This window comes from Euprymna scolopes, chromosome 40, assembly GCF_053919585.1.
Source record: "Euprymna scolopes isolate OS-2025 chromosome 40, ASM5391958v1, whole genome shotgun sequence".
Lineage (NCBI taxonomy): Eukaryota > Metazoa > Mollusca > Cephalopoda > Sepiida > Sepiolidae > Euprymna > Euprymna scolopes.
This window is the reverse complement of record NC_136521.1, coordinates 8,697,004-8,714,374: the sequence shown is the minus strand read 5'-3', so window position 1 is coordinate 8,714,374 and position 17,371 is coordinate 8,697,004. Positions and strand designations below refer to the sequence as shown.

Here is a 17,371-nt window from a genome sequence, read left to right as displayed (position 1 = left end):
TCTGGAGATACAAGACTTCCAAAAGAAGCTAATAGAATTAATTAAAAAAGCACTAGTGGGGGCGGTTACCGGGAGTAAGTGGTGGGTAGGTCTAAAAGCCAAAATTAGAACCTTCTCCATCAAGTATGCTCAGCACCTCGCACTAGATAAGGCCAAGACGAAGAAGAAGCTAGAGCAGAAACTAGCCCGGGCTATGGGGGAGGGTTATAGGGTTAGTCAGGAACTAGCTAAGCAGGACCTTCTGCATGAGAATAGCAAGCGTTATGAAGGTCAAGTAGTCAGAGCTAGGCTTAGAAAGGTAGGCAATGAACCAATCAACTCCAACACTGACGCGCGTCGTGAAATTTCTAGGCATGGATCGGACAAGTACATTGCAAAGGTAAGACATCCAGATGGACGCACCCTTGAATCGACTCGGGAGATCTGCGAGGGGTGTCAAGAACATTTTGAGGAGCATTTTACGCAGCAGCCCGATCTTCCGGTCCTTGAGTTTAGTGACTATTTGGCCGACTCTCCCCGCCTCAAGGCGGCTAGAGAGGCTAGTTGCGAGGGCCAGGTGACGAAGCAGGTCAACTGTGACAGATCGCCGGAACTCAATGGTCTGCCATACGAACTGTATTTGAGGCTGTCGCCCATGTTTCTGCCTCTTCTGACAGATGTGTTCAACCATTGGTTTGCTCAGGGATCCATCCCGGGGCAAGTCACCAAGGGAGTGATCACATTGCTGAGGAAAGGTGACGGGCATGGTGGGGAAGAGTTAGATCGATTACAGGCCCGTAACTCTGCTAAACACAGAGTTGAAGATTTTGGCCATGGTCCTGTCGAATCGGCTGCAGGTTGTTATCGGCGAGTTGGTTGAGCCTGAACAGAACTACGCTGTGAAGGGGAGATCGATTCAGAACAACTTGCACCTGATCGGCACGATCCTAGAGGGAGGGATAGATGACGACACGGAAGCTGCGTTGATCAACTTAGATCAGTCCAAACTTTTGATAGGGTCGACCATCGTTTGTTGGCATCTGTCTTAGAGGCCGCTGGTTTTAAACCAACTTCTGCAAGTGTATCTCCATAATGTATCGACAGCCCACAGCCGTCGTGCAAGTCAATGGAAAGCACTCGAAACCCTTTGTTATCTCTCGGTTGGTTCGTCAGGGTGTCCGCTGTCGCCCCTGCTCTATGTCCTCTCTTTGGAGCCCCTTCTCTGCAAGCTGAGATGTGGGGAGACAAATTCGGCCCTGCGCGGAATTGCAATACCTGGTGACTCAGCCGCCAAGGTATCCGCCTTCGCTGATGATATCACAGTCTTTGTGTCGAGCTTCAGAGACATCGAGATTGTGTCGGAGGCGCTCACTCAGTATGAAAGCATTACAGGGACCCAGATAAACCGCAGCAAGTCGCTAAGACTGCGGTCAGGCACCTGGAGTGGCAACACCAACCTCCCGGCGCCCTTCAGCTGGACAGATGGCCCGGTTCGGATCCTCAGTGTGTGGTTTGGACCGGGTCTCCAGCTTGACAAAAATTGGTTGGAGGTACGGTCAAAGGTGGAGGCTGCAATCAATTCGTGGCTTCCTAGGAAACTTTACTTAAAGGGTAGAGCTGAGGCGTGCGCCACTTACGTCTTTCCTCTCATCCTTTACCGACTGGCCGTACTTCCCCTGCCTGCACAACACCTAACAGCTCTTGTCGAACTCTTGTCCTCGCTTCTTTGGGACAGAGGAAGACACTGGATGAGCAGACAGGTCTGTATTCAACGTCCGTGTGAGGGAGGCTTGGGAATGCCGGACTTGAAGTGTCATCGAGACGCTGAGAGGCTAGCCTTCCTGAGCCACTATATGCAAGATGACCAACCGTGGCACCCTGTGGTTACTGCCGCATTCCCTGACCTTGTTCTTGACCCTTCTATTGAGAGCCGTCGCAGGCCGCGGGGAAAATCTGCCTACATGAAAGAGTGCTGAGCCGCGCTAAAACGACTACCAAGGTCCAGCGACCTTGTGACTGCTACCCGTAGGAAACTCCACAGGGATCTAGTGAAGGGGGCCGCTGACGGACTGCTATGTGCACGTTTGGGTTGGCAGCAGAGTGAGATCCGCTCTGCATAGAGCTGGGTGCCAGGTTCGAGTCATCTGAACAATTCGGAGTTCTCTCTGACCTGGCGATTGGCCCGAAATGCACTTCCACTCAACAACGTACAATGCAGTTCCGGGTTTTTGGAGTCGCCTGATTGTCCCCGTTGTGAGACAACAGCCGTAAAAACGACTGAACATGCTTTCTTCGATTGCCGCGAACTCCGCCGGTACTGGTCGTATGTCAGTGAGGTGACGGCTCGCATCGATCCTGAGCATCCTCGCCCAATTACCGTATCCAATGTCGTGGACAATGTGAGGCCACCATGGGACCGGGAAAGACAAATGGTCTACATTACAATTCTGGCCGTGGCGTGAATGGTGATTTGGATGTCAGGTCTGCAAGGTTGCCGGGGGCTGTTGTCTTTTTCTGATCAGGATCTGATCGCTTTCTTTAAACACCAACTATGGGTCAAGATCAGATGTGATAGAAGAAGGCTGCATTGCGCGGCATTTGACAGAAGATGGATACAGGTAGCAAGTTTGTGTGTACGAAGAGGAGCCAAATTTGAATACGTGTTCCCCGCCTAGGTGTGGAACACGCAGTTCCGTAAAGTAAAATTTAACAAATAGCCTCTCAGCTAGCTGAGTTTGTGTTCCATCCCTCCCTGATTAGGAAGCCTCCAAGATCCCCGCCCCCTCTTTCTTGCAATTTTTGTTTTTTAAATTTCACTCATCTTGGAGAGAAAGAAATACAAACTAACCCCCATTCCTTACCCACAAAATTTTCTTTTCTCCATTCACCCCCATCTAGAGGGCATCCCCACTTAGAGACTGACCCGCAGAAGCCAGGTTCCTTTTACAAACCTAGTGGAACGGGCAGTCTATCAACTAGACGGGTTGGGAGGGTCCTACTAATCGCCCCTTCCCCCCCGCCCTCGACACAAATGAATTATTGTACCATTTTATTATCTTTTTTTGTTTTTACACATCAATAAAAAATGTTTTAAAAATTGGGAGTTAAGTAGGATGTCCCCCAGTATGAAAGGGTGAATGCGGTATTATGGTGAAAGATACTAGCTGGGAGAAACTTTTGATTTTGTTTAGTTCTGGAGTGACAAGGATGACCAACGACCCCCACAATTCCCCCTTTTGAGTTGGCAATGTGCCTAAGTTTTTTGTTCATTGTTGATTTTCAATGTATTTTTAACATGAATAAAGGATTTAATATCTCAAAGTGTAGTATCTGTTCCGGCAGATACTGCAAGCAAAGACCATATGTGGGGGCGACCCCACATATAAGACCTTGGTCAATGTAGGGGACACCCTTCATACCAATTGTCACTATCCAGCTTCCCTACTCCCCGGGGAGTTGGTCCCCATTTCCCCTTCACATCTCACTTTAAAAATCGGCCTTGTGCCTTATTTGCTCGGTGTGGGAGCAAATAAATACCCTTTTCTTGGCCTTTTGGCCAAGATCAAAGTGTAGTATCTGTTCTTACTACATGCTGTACTTATTGTGATATAAAGTGGGGGATCACTCTTCTGTATTAATTTAATGTAAAATCATCACCCACTTTAAAACCAGTCAGTCTCAAAGCCATTCAAGTGATTCTCCAGATCATTCAAGTTGTTTTTGAAGGATTCCAGTTATTTTTTTAAGCATTCAAGTCATTATTAAGGTCATTCAATTCATCCTTACGTTCATTAAAGTCATTAAAGTCATTTACTTTTTATTTATTTAAGTCATTTCAGCACATTTTTCGGTCATTTTAGTTTATCTTTAAGAATTCCATATCAATTCTACATTCACGCATTCATTCATTACACGAGAGCACGCGACTAATGGCTATCGGCCTTGTTAATGTCAAAAGAGACTAGGTAACAAGAATTACTAGTAAAAGGCAAGTCCTTCATTGCCGAAGCAAAATGAAAAGAGGCAGGAGTGCATTAAGTTGAATCGAAAGAACAGACTGGTTCAAGAGTTTCAACGAACCATTTGGCCAAATTGTGCTGCGCCGAGCCTACCATCGACAAGATTGGTCTCAATGGAAGATGCGGCTTGTGAACTTTAGGAAAACCATAAATTCTGAGATGCTGTGAGTCTACCGGTCGTATAGTATTATATACCTCCTTGGACAAAAACCTTCGTTCATGCCATCGGAGTAGCTTGTTTTGGATTTTGGTCTCAGTGGAAACAGTATCGTCCTGGGAGCCTAAACAAACAAATTCACTATTGCTGTTTAAACAGAAAGCATTTTTGCAACATATTCTTGGTGGTCGAGAATAACTATGCCTGCGCCTTTGTCTGGGCGGGAAATGTAAATGTCAGAATTGCATTTTAATTGCTTTTGGTGCAATAAAATGATTTCTTTGCCAAATAAAATGGCGAGAGGAAATATTACACTGACTAAATTTATTGGCAAGTTCTGTCAAACGAGACTTAACTTGATTCAAATTGTCACCGGAAGCGTGACTTTTTATTTGAGAGAATAAAATCTCAAATTCACTAAAAGTTTCAGTAACATCAATCTTGCGAGGGGGGACACAAAATTCGAGACAAATGTGTCAACGTCAGACAATTTAAATTTCGAAAAAATAAATATGTGCTTATCAGAAAATGAAGGCTCACCAAATTTATTTTTAATAAGAAAGTTTTAAAAATTCGTAAACTTTAGATTGTTAGAGTTACGGCATTATTATTATTATAGCATCTTTAACTGAAAGTAGCTTAGAGAATCGTAATTTATCGAAATGCGATAAGGTTTTCCATGCAGAAGACCAGACCACGTGATGTTTATTCCGTAAGCTCACAAGCAAATCAGAGTAAAAGGTAACTTCGTCTGTAAGAAAGGCAAAAGTAAGGTTCCAAGAAGCCCTACATTTAATCTTAGAAATACGTCTGGAGATATAAAACGGGGAAACATAATTGGATATGCAACTTCAAAGGGACTTGATTTTACATTTGAGGGAAGTGATCTATATGTATTTGAGGGAAATGATACATATATATATATATGTATATATATATATATATATATATATATATATATATATATATGAGGGAAGTGATATATATATATATGAGGGAAGTGATATATATATATATATATATATATATATATATATATATATATAAGTGAGAATATGTGTAAGAGAATACTTCTCAACCTATATACTCAACGAACTTTTGATTTACGGACTTGCAATTTGATATATAAGATATTCAGACATGTGTAAACCTTTAAATCTGTTTACCCCCCGGAAAAGGACTGTATAGGGGTAAAAATTAAAAATTGGTCATCGGAGTTGTACCTGTTTGTGAACTGTTTCATGAATGCGCATGCGTAAATCGTTTACATGACAAATTACTTATACAAAGTTATATCAATCTATCTATCTATTTATATATATATATATATATATATATATATATATATATATATATATATATAAGCCTTGCTGTTTGCTTGTAAATAAGCGTTTTGAACACTATAAAATATAATATTTGTTTAAAATAGACATTTGTCCAGGTTATTTGCGGGCATCGCTCCCGTGGGTCGATGGGTAGAACTGCCGACTGTCAACACAATGGTTCTAGGTTCGATCCTCGGCTTGAGAAAGGTACTAGTCGAGCAGCACTGATTTATATATATATATATACATACATATGTATATATATATATATATATATATATACATACATATGTATATATATATATATACATACATATATATATACATACATATATATATACATACATATGTATATATATATATATATATATACATACATATGTATATATAAGCGAGATAAGACACAGGTTAAAAATCAGGTGACATTCTTATATATGTGTGTGTGTGTATATATATATGCATATACTTTTATTTAGACAAACATCGTTCCTGATTTTCAGCAATGATCTCTCATATAACATTCTAAGATCTACCATTTCTGGCAACACTTCAAAGGCTTTTAAATAGAGAAGTAGCCAACCACCTAATTAATACGTAAAGTCCTTAGTGGCATACAATATGTTTCTGTTCTGCTAGATCGACAACATATGTTTCATAGCATTAGCGAATCTTTTGACGGAGGTTCCTTTCTGGGAAAATTGCTCTTGACATATCAAAGGTCTTTGGCATAAAGGTCTACTCCACAAGATCTCCAGCTATGGTGTAGTTGGAAATGTCTTCTCAATTATTAAATCATTTCTCTCTGATAGATTCATAAGAGTAGTGGTTGACGAGCATAAATCAGAAGCTCGCAGTATTAATGCTGGAGTCCCTCAGGGGTCAATCCTGGGCCCAACTCTCTTCCTGATCTACATCAATTATCTCCCAAATCACATCCTAAGATCATTCGTAGACATTTATGCTTACGTCTAAATAACATTATAGACGATTTTAAGGTGAATACGCTGTTATTACCGTTTTAACAAATAACCAGCCGTATATATATATATATATATATATATATATATATATATATATATATATATATATATATATATATATGAGCAAACAGTTAATAAAATATGTTAAAAAATACTTTGAAATCAGTTAAAAACCTATTTAATCTGAAAAGGAAACACTAGATAAATGGATAATTCTTAATCCGCGGAGTTTCGAAGAAATACTCTCCTTCTCATCAGAGGGTAGGAATTAGCAAAATGCGGGATCGGATTTTGCATGCAGAAGTATTCGATGAAACAACAAGTAAGTCAAAGATCTTACTTGAAAACAAAATCTGTTAAGCAGAGGGAATATGGTGAAGAAAAAGGTGATTACGCACGAATGAATAGTCTGGTGGAAGATAAAAAATCCAGTGACGGTAAAATCCAAATGTAAAACTTCAAGAAAGTTAAAAATAAATTTCCATCTGTTCAAGTAAAATCCAAAGACATCCCGTAATTGGAAGAAGATGGTCAATAATAATCCAAAGAAATATATATATATATATATATATATATATATATATATATATATATATATATATATATATATATATATATATAAGCCACTTTGTGTGTGTGAGAGTTCCTTTCTCAGACGTTCCGAATGGGCTGAGCCTATCATTTTCAAATTTCATACAAAGCTAATATATATGTCTGGCAGTGTTCTTAGATATGTTTTGTGCAGAAATCCATCCAGTAAATATCGAAAATCGAAAAAAATCCGATCTTAAAAGTATTTTTTTTCTTTCTTAAAACGCAAAGAATTTTTACAAGGGAAATGTTTTACGTTACACCGGCTGGGGGAAAAACGATCTTAAAAAGTAGTCTTTCTCTCTTATAGATCAACAGGGAGAATTTCTACAGGGGAATATTTTACGTTACACCGGCCGAGGAAAACGATAAAATCTCAGCAGCTCATTTGTTCTAAAAGAAACAGATACATTGTCATGTGAAGATATAACTTAATCGTAGAGCATTCGACTACAATTCGAACGATCCCCTGTTCAAGCCTGATGTACCTCACCATTTTTTTTTATTTATTATTATAATGAGTTCAAAACTAAACATTAATCAGAAGTGATGTTTCCAGGGCATTCATCGTCAAACCAAAATATCAGCTGAACTGATATTGTAAACAAATACGGACAGAAATTTGATGAACGAAATTGTCATTATTATTTATTTATTTTTTTTTTTTTTTCGAATTTATCAACTGGGAAAATCATTTCTATTTATTACATATAATAATTAAAAGACAATTGATTCTATAAAATACATACGCAATACAATATAAAGCTGAGTGTGTGTGTGTGTGTGTGTGTGTGTGTGTGTGTGTGTGTGTGTGTGTGTGTGTGTGTGTGTGGTCACGAATAGGCTCCTATATGGTTGACTATTTTAAAAAACTGATTACATATAATGATAGAAGATGTATCGAGACACAGGAATGGGTATGTTTGATCTGGCAAAACGGTGGTTCATTAAAATTGTGGGGTCTGCGTTCGCGCCTCGTCCACAAAGTATGGAAATAAATTTAAAAAGTAAAAAAAAAACTTTACAAGTGTTTTTGATATAGATGTACATAAGAATACTTTGATAAGTATGTTTTAACTTAAATAGGGATGGTATAATAAAATTGTGGGGTCTGCGTTCGCGCCTGCCCTCCATAGAATGGAAATAGGCACACACTTTAATAAAGACTTTTCATATCTATCTGCGTAAGTATACTTTGATAATTATGTTTCAGTTTGAAAAAATATGGTATAATAAAATTATGGAGTGTTCGTTCGCACCTGACCTCCATAGAATGGAAATATGTCACAAAGTTTAACAAGGTTTTTTAATATAGATCCACAGAATATTGTGATAAGTGTTTCAGTGTGAACAGGTATGGTATGATAAATTATGGGGTTTATCTATTTTATTTTTACTTTCATCATATTTAGCTTTGGTTTTTATACCCCCAAATTCGAAGCTATCTCTTTACACCCCTTCCTTTTCATAACCTATCATACTTTTATAAATCAGAGTCCGTTTTCTGTTAGCTGTTTTTGAACCCAGTCAACGACGGGTACTTTTGCTAGTATAATATATTTATAATATATACAAAGGCGGCAAAAATGGTCTACACTTGTAATTTTTTTTTAAACTGCTAATTTAAGCTAAATTTAATGTAACTGAACAATGCTAATTTAAGCTAAATTTAATGTAACTGAACAAACTATACCTCAGTTGCTTCGCCTTTTATTCTTCTATAATTTTACCTGTTCATATTTGACTTTTAATTGAAATATTCTAGTGTTCACGTCAATTTAAAAAAAAATAACTTCAAATTAAGGAGGCAAAAAGAAAGTCCGCACAATGGAAAATTGTTATTTAAATGTAACTTTAGAACATTAATGCAACACAAATACAACATGAACACAATGGAATAGTTCATATTTAGTAGCAATTTGACAGTCTGCAATCTTTTGAGAATTCCTTGAATTAGACTGCAGCAATACTCCTGGGAAAGGGCATCGCACTTTTCTTTGATTTTTGTCCAAAGTTCTACCAAATTTAAAAATGTATTATTGCGTATCTATTGCTTGATGACATGCCATACGTTTTTGATAAGATTGGTATCCGGAGATTGTGCAGGCCAATCCAAACACGGAATATAATTCTCTTCCAGGAACCTCTTGACATTGCAAGAAGTGTGAATGGGAGCATTATTCTGCACGGATATGGGATTATCATCCAAATTTCAACCAAAATAGGGTAGAAAATGCTCAGTCAACATATTAGTGTACTTGGTCGAATTAATTCGACCTTGCAAGCGAACTATAGGCCCTGGACCATTGGTACTAATAATGCCCCACACCAAAACTGAACCTCCACCACCTTGCAGCGTTGAAACTGAGCACCTAGAATTAAATTATTCGTCTTTGTTCCGACGGACATACTGCCTACCATCACTGCCCAGCCTATTGAACTTGCTTTCGTCGCTAAAAAGCCATTTTGACCAATATGAATAGTCATCATCTTCATTGCATCTGACGAAGTCCAGACGGTGTTTCTGTTCTTTACAGAAATTATTGGCTTGCGTCTTGCAACATATCCTTGCAACTTATATTCCTTTAATCTGTTCTTGACAGTAGAAATAGATCACTTTTTAACAAGATTGCACTGTTGTTGGATTTGAGGAGCCGTTTCAAATCTGTTTTTTAGGCTGCGGATCTTGGTGGTATTATCTTCCCTGTAAGAAGTAACTTTAGTACGACCAGATTTAAAGGCATCACGAACACTGCCGGTGTTTTGGTGCTTTTGCACAGACTTTCGTACCGTTTTCTCATCACATTTTAATCTCCGGGCAGTTTCTCGATTGGATAAACCAGAAAGGTGGAGATTAATGAGCTCCTGACGATCACTAAGAGAAAGTCGCGGCATATGGACTAAATGTTACGTTGTATAACCTGGAACCACAACAATTACGATTAGATATGCTTTGTTAACTGTTGGTGGATATTTTAAACTGATTTAGGGGCGAAAATTTAAACTGGTTTAAAACGAATTTGTTGCTGCGGACTTTCCTTTTGCTTACTCCATTTGAAGTTATTTTTTTTAAATTGACGTGAACATTAGAATATTTTTGAAAAAATTACAGGTGCGGACTTTCTATTTACTGGCACTGTATATAATATATACATATATATATATATATATATATATATGTGTGTGTGTATGTGTGTGTGTGTATAATATATATGTATATAATATATATATGTATATAATACACACACACACACATACATATATATATATATATATATATATATATATATATATATATATATATATATGAAGATGTATAAAAAAAGAATACGTAGAGTTACTAACTTGTCTTCATTCGTTTTCTATTGGTGATGTGCAGGAATACAAAATATAAAGAAATAAAACAGTATTTTCGACCGATCTTTTAGTCTTCATCTTTAAGTGAAAATAAAGTGTGTGCACGGGGGACGAGAAGAAAGGAAGAAAGCAGGAGAAAAGACGGCTAATGAGAAGGTTCCACATCATTCCTAAATGCATATACATATAAGTACGCGCGCACGCACACACACACACACACACACACACACACACACACACACATATATATATATATATATATATATATATATATATATGTTTGTTCAAATGGAAATTCAATTAACTTTCTTGAAATTATATACTTGGATTTTACCGTAACTGGATTATTTATCTTCCACCAGACTATCCATTCATGTGTAATCACCTTTTTCTTCACCATATTCCCTCTGCTTAACTTATTTTGTTTTCAAGTAAGATCTTTGACTTACTTGTTGTTTCATCAAATACTTTTGCATGCAAAATCTGATGAGAAGGAAAGTATTTCTTCGAAACTCCGCGGATTAAGGACTATCCACTCATCTAGTGTTTCCTTTTCAGATTAAATATGTTTTTAAGTCATTTCAAAGTGTTTTAAACATGTTTTATTAACTGTTTGATCGTATATATATATATATATATATATATATATATATATATATATATATATATAAAGAGAGAGAGAGATAGAGGAGGGAGAAACCAGTACAAAAACGAGAGTACAAATAATACCTCTTCTAACTATACAATATTTCTTCAGTTTCACAAGGCGATAAAACTGTGTGGTGACCTCCAGAACAGAAGAGGTCAATGACGGAAAAGATGCAACATTGTTCGACAGATGTGAGAGCGATGAAGACGCGAAAAACGATGGAGTGAGGGGGGGGGGCAATTATTCGACTGGTCCAACCATAAGGTTGGACACTGGCGGATATTAGATGACCGGAAGTGTGATGACGTCAATGCAAAACGGATGTCAGTTCCCAACGAGATCACGAGAGTGGATTTAATAGATCGGAGTCAAAGAAAATTGGGGTATGGTCCATTAGCCAGAAGGTCGGACTACGAAAATCGCGAGGGGGGGGGACATAACTAAATGACTTTGACATTCCTCCCATATATGTATATAAAATATTATATATATATATATATATATATATAGTCATCCACATACAGTACTGTTTCGCTGTTTCACAGCTCATCAGTGCGGCTAGACAGGCAACTACCTCAAGCCAGGATTGAAACCCGACCGTTTGTACGGCAGTCAAGGCTCCTAACCATTACGCTATTGGCGGCTGCTTGAACGAGTAGTGAGTTTAACGATATTTTTAATATCGTCTGAAATACCTCCGCTCGATTTGTTTACACAAAGAGCGTCGCTTATATGCTAATGGTAATTCGTGTTTCACTTCTCAATATGCTCAACTCAAGGTGAGGAGCACTATAGTCATCCACATACAGTACTGTTTCGCTGTTTCACAGCTCATCAGTGCGGCTAGACATATATATATATATATATATATATATATATATATATATATATATATATATATATATATATGTAATGGTTGACTGTCGTACGGGCGGTCAGGTTTCGATCTAGCTTGAGGTACTTGCCTGTCTAGCTGCACTGATGAGCTGTGATACAACGAAACAGTACTGTATGTGGATGACTATAATGCTCCTTATCTTGAGTTGAGCATATTGGGAAGTGATACATGAATTACCATTAGCATATTTAGCGACGCTCTTTATGTAAACTAATCGAGCTCAGGTATTCGGACAATGTAACAACATCGTTAATTCACTACCCGCACAGCAACAGCCGATTAACGTTATGGTTAGAAGCCTTGACTGTCGTATGAGCGGTCAGGCTTCGATCCTGGCTTGAGGTAGTTGCCTGTCTAGCCCCACTGATAAGTTGTGATACAGCGAAACAGTACTGTATGTTGATGACTATATATATATGTGTATGTGTATGTGTGTGTGCGTGTGTATGTACTAGCAGGCCGCCTGGCATTGCCCATTCATAAAATACACTTAAATATGGTATTTTCATTAATGCATATTTCGTATTTATTCTTATACTCGACGTTGTTTAGAGGTGTGTGTTGAGCGCAAAATAAAAAGTTTTAGTAGGCAGTCCGGCTCGAACCCATGACGTGAAGGCAGAAAAGAAAGTGAAAGAAAATCTAATGTCTTATCCCTACTTCATGATAGGACCAGAAGTTCAGAACGTTAAAATTAGGCAATGTCAATCCAACCGATACGATGACTTGTAAAAATTCAACCTCTCCTTGTAGAAAACTGCCCAGTTGAGGGTGAAGGAATTAATGTTTTTTGCCAATTTTCGATATTTGTCGTCCGAGAGGTCGATGTTCAAAATAATACCGATTTCTTGAAAATCTGTAGAAATTTTTAGGCAGACATACAAACATATATGCATACATACATGATGATTGCAACGTCTGCCACTCCCTCGGACACTTAAAATCCATGAGCCCAAATGCCTGAGTGAGTATTTATACAAAGATGATGTTACAGAGTCTTAGCTTTGTACGACAGCTAAATCTCTCTCTCGGTTAAAAATGTTGAGATCCAGCACCAAGCAAGAGCAAGATAGCCAGCAACAAATTAAACAGCAGACCAGCTTAATGCGGGTACTGGTCTCCCGCTTTATGGTTTTTGTAAATCAGTGATTTGCTTCTTTTAGAAAGGTTGCGTTCACCACGGCTTACGGGAGCCCTCTTCACCCCAACACATATAAAGATACACACAAATATACACGGTGCTAGTTGGCTGTTTACCCCGAAAAATATACATACATACATACATACATTTAAACAGGCACGTGAGATTTATTTTATAGACCCAATATTGGACGCAATACATAGTAATGATTCGAAACCAAAACGTTTAGCTTACAATTTACTTTTTCCTTTGATGTTAATACCTGTACAATGAAGATATTTACTACAAAGCTAAAACTTAAAACATCAACGAATTGCTATTAAAATTCATAATGCCACTGTTCGACCATCATTTTTTGAATTTTTACACTTTTGCACCGATTTTTCCCGGCTAAAACCAAATATAAAATTTCGCATTGGTCCGAATACCCTATGTATGGAGTTTCATGTTTGTAAACCAAAAATTGACAGAAGAGTTTGTTAGGCAAACATTTTTAAATGCATATATATATACTCATACATAAAATATATATAGAAAGAGGTTTGTGTTTACTGTAATCTTTTACGCAAATATTACGCAAGTATAAATCATGTAGAATATCTGCATGAATATAATTAATAGTTAACTAAAAATGATCATCACATAAGAAAACCAAAAAATTAATAGGGAATTAAAATGAATGCTTAAACGAATATGTAAATTATCTAGATCTTTTGAAGATGAATGCAATTCAACGACCCATATATAACAAAGTTGTATTTGCTTTTTAAATAAATCGAAAAGAAAGGGTTTTTAACATGAATATCAATACACAAAAACACCCAAATTTCTAAGTATATATTAGTGATGGGACGATTCCAATATTTTTCCTGATTCCGTACTAAATTTCCGATTCCGATACAATTACCGATTCCAATTCTCTAAATATTTAACTATTAAAGTGTTATTTTGTCCATCGATTACGGTAAAAAAAAAAAAAAAAAAATCTTAAATGGGCTTATATTTTCTCAAGCGTAAAAACACACTGGTCAGGGGAGGATCTAGAGATTTTAGTCTCACTGGAAGTTTAAATCAATAAATATTTATGATTTTATTATTACTACAAGAAGTGGAAGAAGTTTCTTAAACAAAAATCAAATAAAAATAAATAATTTAAGGAATCGGTTTCGGCATCAGAAAATAGGCTCAACGTTTTCAATACTGATTGCGATACCCCAAAAGGCTCCGATTTTTCCGATTCCCAATTCCGATTAATTGTCCCAACACTAGTATACATAATACATACATACAAACATATATATATATATATATATATATATATATATATATATATATATATATATATATATATTGTTTAAAATATAATTATCTACTGAAACGTGTTTCTTCATCTACGACTCGTCAGAGTGGCGTAATCTAGCGAGATTAGATTCAGCCATTCTGATGAGTCGTAGACGACGAAACATGTTTTAGTATATGACTATATTTTAAACATATAAATATATAAAAAAAAAATATATGCAGCTCCCTAATTTGGGGGTACCACATTAGTAAAAGGGAAAATTATTCCCAACTCGCATTTAGGTAAAAAATGCACTTTCGTATAAATAATTGAACCCATTCACAAAGTATCGCAAAACAAAAACACATAAATAACATCCATATATTTATATACATATATAAAAATAATTATTATTTAATTATTTTTCATTATCAAGCTCCTTTAAGGATACTTAAGGATGGCCATTTTCTGGGAAGTGTAATCTAGCGTTTATGTAATGTTCACGACTACCTGTCGTTCGAACACTCTGGATTGTATAATGTCTGCGTCTGAATAGAACTATTATTAGTTCTTTATTCTCTTCATTGTTGTGGCAATTGTTTTGTGGCCCGGCATAGAGGTTCAGCAGATGGAATCAAATATGATTTCGCGGCTGGATTCGAATCTCCTGCACAAAAGGAATTGTCATCCTACACTGATGATTGCATAAGCATGTCTGTAGGTATACAAGGATAATTATTATATATATATATATATATATATGTATATAAAATAAATTAAAATTCTTTTAATTTTCTTGAAGTTTTACATTTGGATTTTACCGTCACTGGATTTTTTATCTTCCACCAGACTATCCATTCATGTGTAATCACCTTTTTCTTTACCATATTCCCTCTGCTTAACTTATTTTGTTTTCAAGTAAGATCTTTGACTTACTTGTTGTTTCATCAAATACTTTTGCATGCAAAATCCGATCCCGCATTTTATATTTAACTTTATCATTTTTTTTTCCCTCTCTCTCTTCCCTGATCTTTCTTATTTATATTTATGTCTCGGAAGTAGAGTGAAAAGCACATCTTATTTTTCTTTTATTAATATTATTGGAATCTTTTCTTTATTCCTTGTACACGTTTTTGTGAATTATTCCATGGATTTCTGCCTTTGGATTATTATGGACCATCTTCTTCCAAATATGGGATTTCCTGTGAGTTTACTTGTACAAATGGAAATTCTTTTAACTTCTTGAAGTTTTACATTTGGATTTTACCGTCACTGGATTTTTTATTTTCCACCAGACTATCCATTCATGTGTAATCACCTTTTTCTTCACTATATTCCCTCTGCTTCACTTTTTTTAATCTTTGACTTACTTGTTGTTTCATCAAATACTTCTCCATACAAAATCCGATTCCGCATTTTGCTAATTCCTACCCTCTGATGAGAAGGAAAGTATTTCTTCGAAACTCCGCGGATTAAGGACTATCCACTCATCTAGTGTTTCCTTTTCAGATTAAATATGTTTTTAAGTCATTTCAAAGTGTTTTTTAACATATTTTATTAACTGTTTGCTCATATATATATATATATATATATATATATATATATATATATATATTCAGGTCTGAGATGTTCAAAAGTCAGGACTAATGAAAACAATGAGGTTGTTAGATAGTGCTCAATAATAAGAGCAAAATATTTTTTTATTATTTGAGGGTAAGCAGTTACATATGGTCGCTACAAAAAAAATCTTTTATGATCTTTTTATGTTTTTTTTCTTTTTTGAAGAGTTTTTTTCTTTTTTCTTTTTTTTTTTCAATTTCTTTCAATTCTTTTTCTATTTTTCTTTGTGGCGTCGATAGGTTCCAGGTCGCCTGAGGAATTCTCATTAACTGAGACAGATCGCTATTTGTAGCGACCATATGTAACTGTTTAGCCTCAAATAATAAAATATATAAAATATATATAAGAGCCAGATACATCCAAGGATGGAATACTGTTGCCACATATGGGCAGGAGCTGCTAGAAAAGACTTGTCCTGCCTTGATGGGATTCAAAATAGACTTCGTGGCCTGGTGGGAGATGTCCTTTTCTCTTCGCTGCAACCTCTATCTCACAGAAGAGATGTTGCGAGTTTGTCTCTGATATATCGTTATTTTCATGGAAAGTGTTCGACTGAGCTTCAATCTATGGTCCCCCCTCGCCAAACTTTCACAAGAAACACTAGACTAGCTGAAAACATTATCAATAATTTTCCCCACTCTTTATCTGTGCCTAAACCTAAACATAGATTCCATGATCAAAGCTTCTTTCTTAGAACTGCACGCCTGTGGAATTGTCTTCCGTTTTCCTGCTTTCCAGCTGTCTATAATACGGTTGTCTTCAAGTCCAACGTAAACAAGTTTCTGATGTGCCGTTCCATTTAAGTTAACAAATTTACCGAACTTCCATTACTATTGATTACTATATTGTCCTTTTGACTACTCTACACTCTTTAACCCTTATCCTTGAGGGGCCGATTGGCCTTGATAAGTAGTGACGCCTATGTAAAAAAAAATATATATATATATATATATGTTATAGATACGAGACATTATTTCGTCCTTTACTTCTCATATTCCATGAGCAATGGTTGCTGACAAAGTGAAAATAATTGCTGCCTTCTGGGTCGAAATGTATCAATCTAGCGCTAGTAAGGTTTTATTTTTTAGCGACTTATATCAAGTGGTTTCATGCCTTGTCTAAAAAAAAAATGTACATAAAAATAAAAGAAAGAAAAAATAAAGAAAAAAAAAGAAATTAATAAATTTATGAAATATTCATTAAAGTCGGTTCCAAGAATTCAACACAACGATTTTGTGTGCAATCGTTTCGGAGATGATTTTTAGAGATATCCGCCATCGTTATCACCACAGGAAATTGACACAAAGGTCAAAGTTAATACATAGCATCATGATTCATTTATTTATTGCTGACTATTATCTTCATCTTTTTTA

General features: G+C 36.4%; 1 pseudogene; it reads left to right on the top strand.

Annotated features, from left to right (window-relative positions):
• The first annotated feature begins 3,514 nt into the window (after positions 1-3,514).
• On the top strand, positions 3,515-3,641 carry LOC145265818 (U2 spliceosomal RNA; annotated as a pseudogene).
• Positions 3,642-17,371: the final 13,730 nt, after the last annotated feature.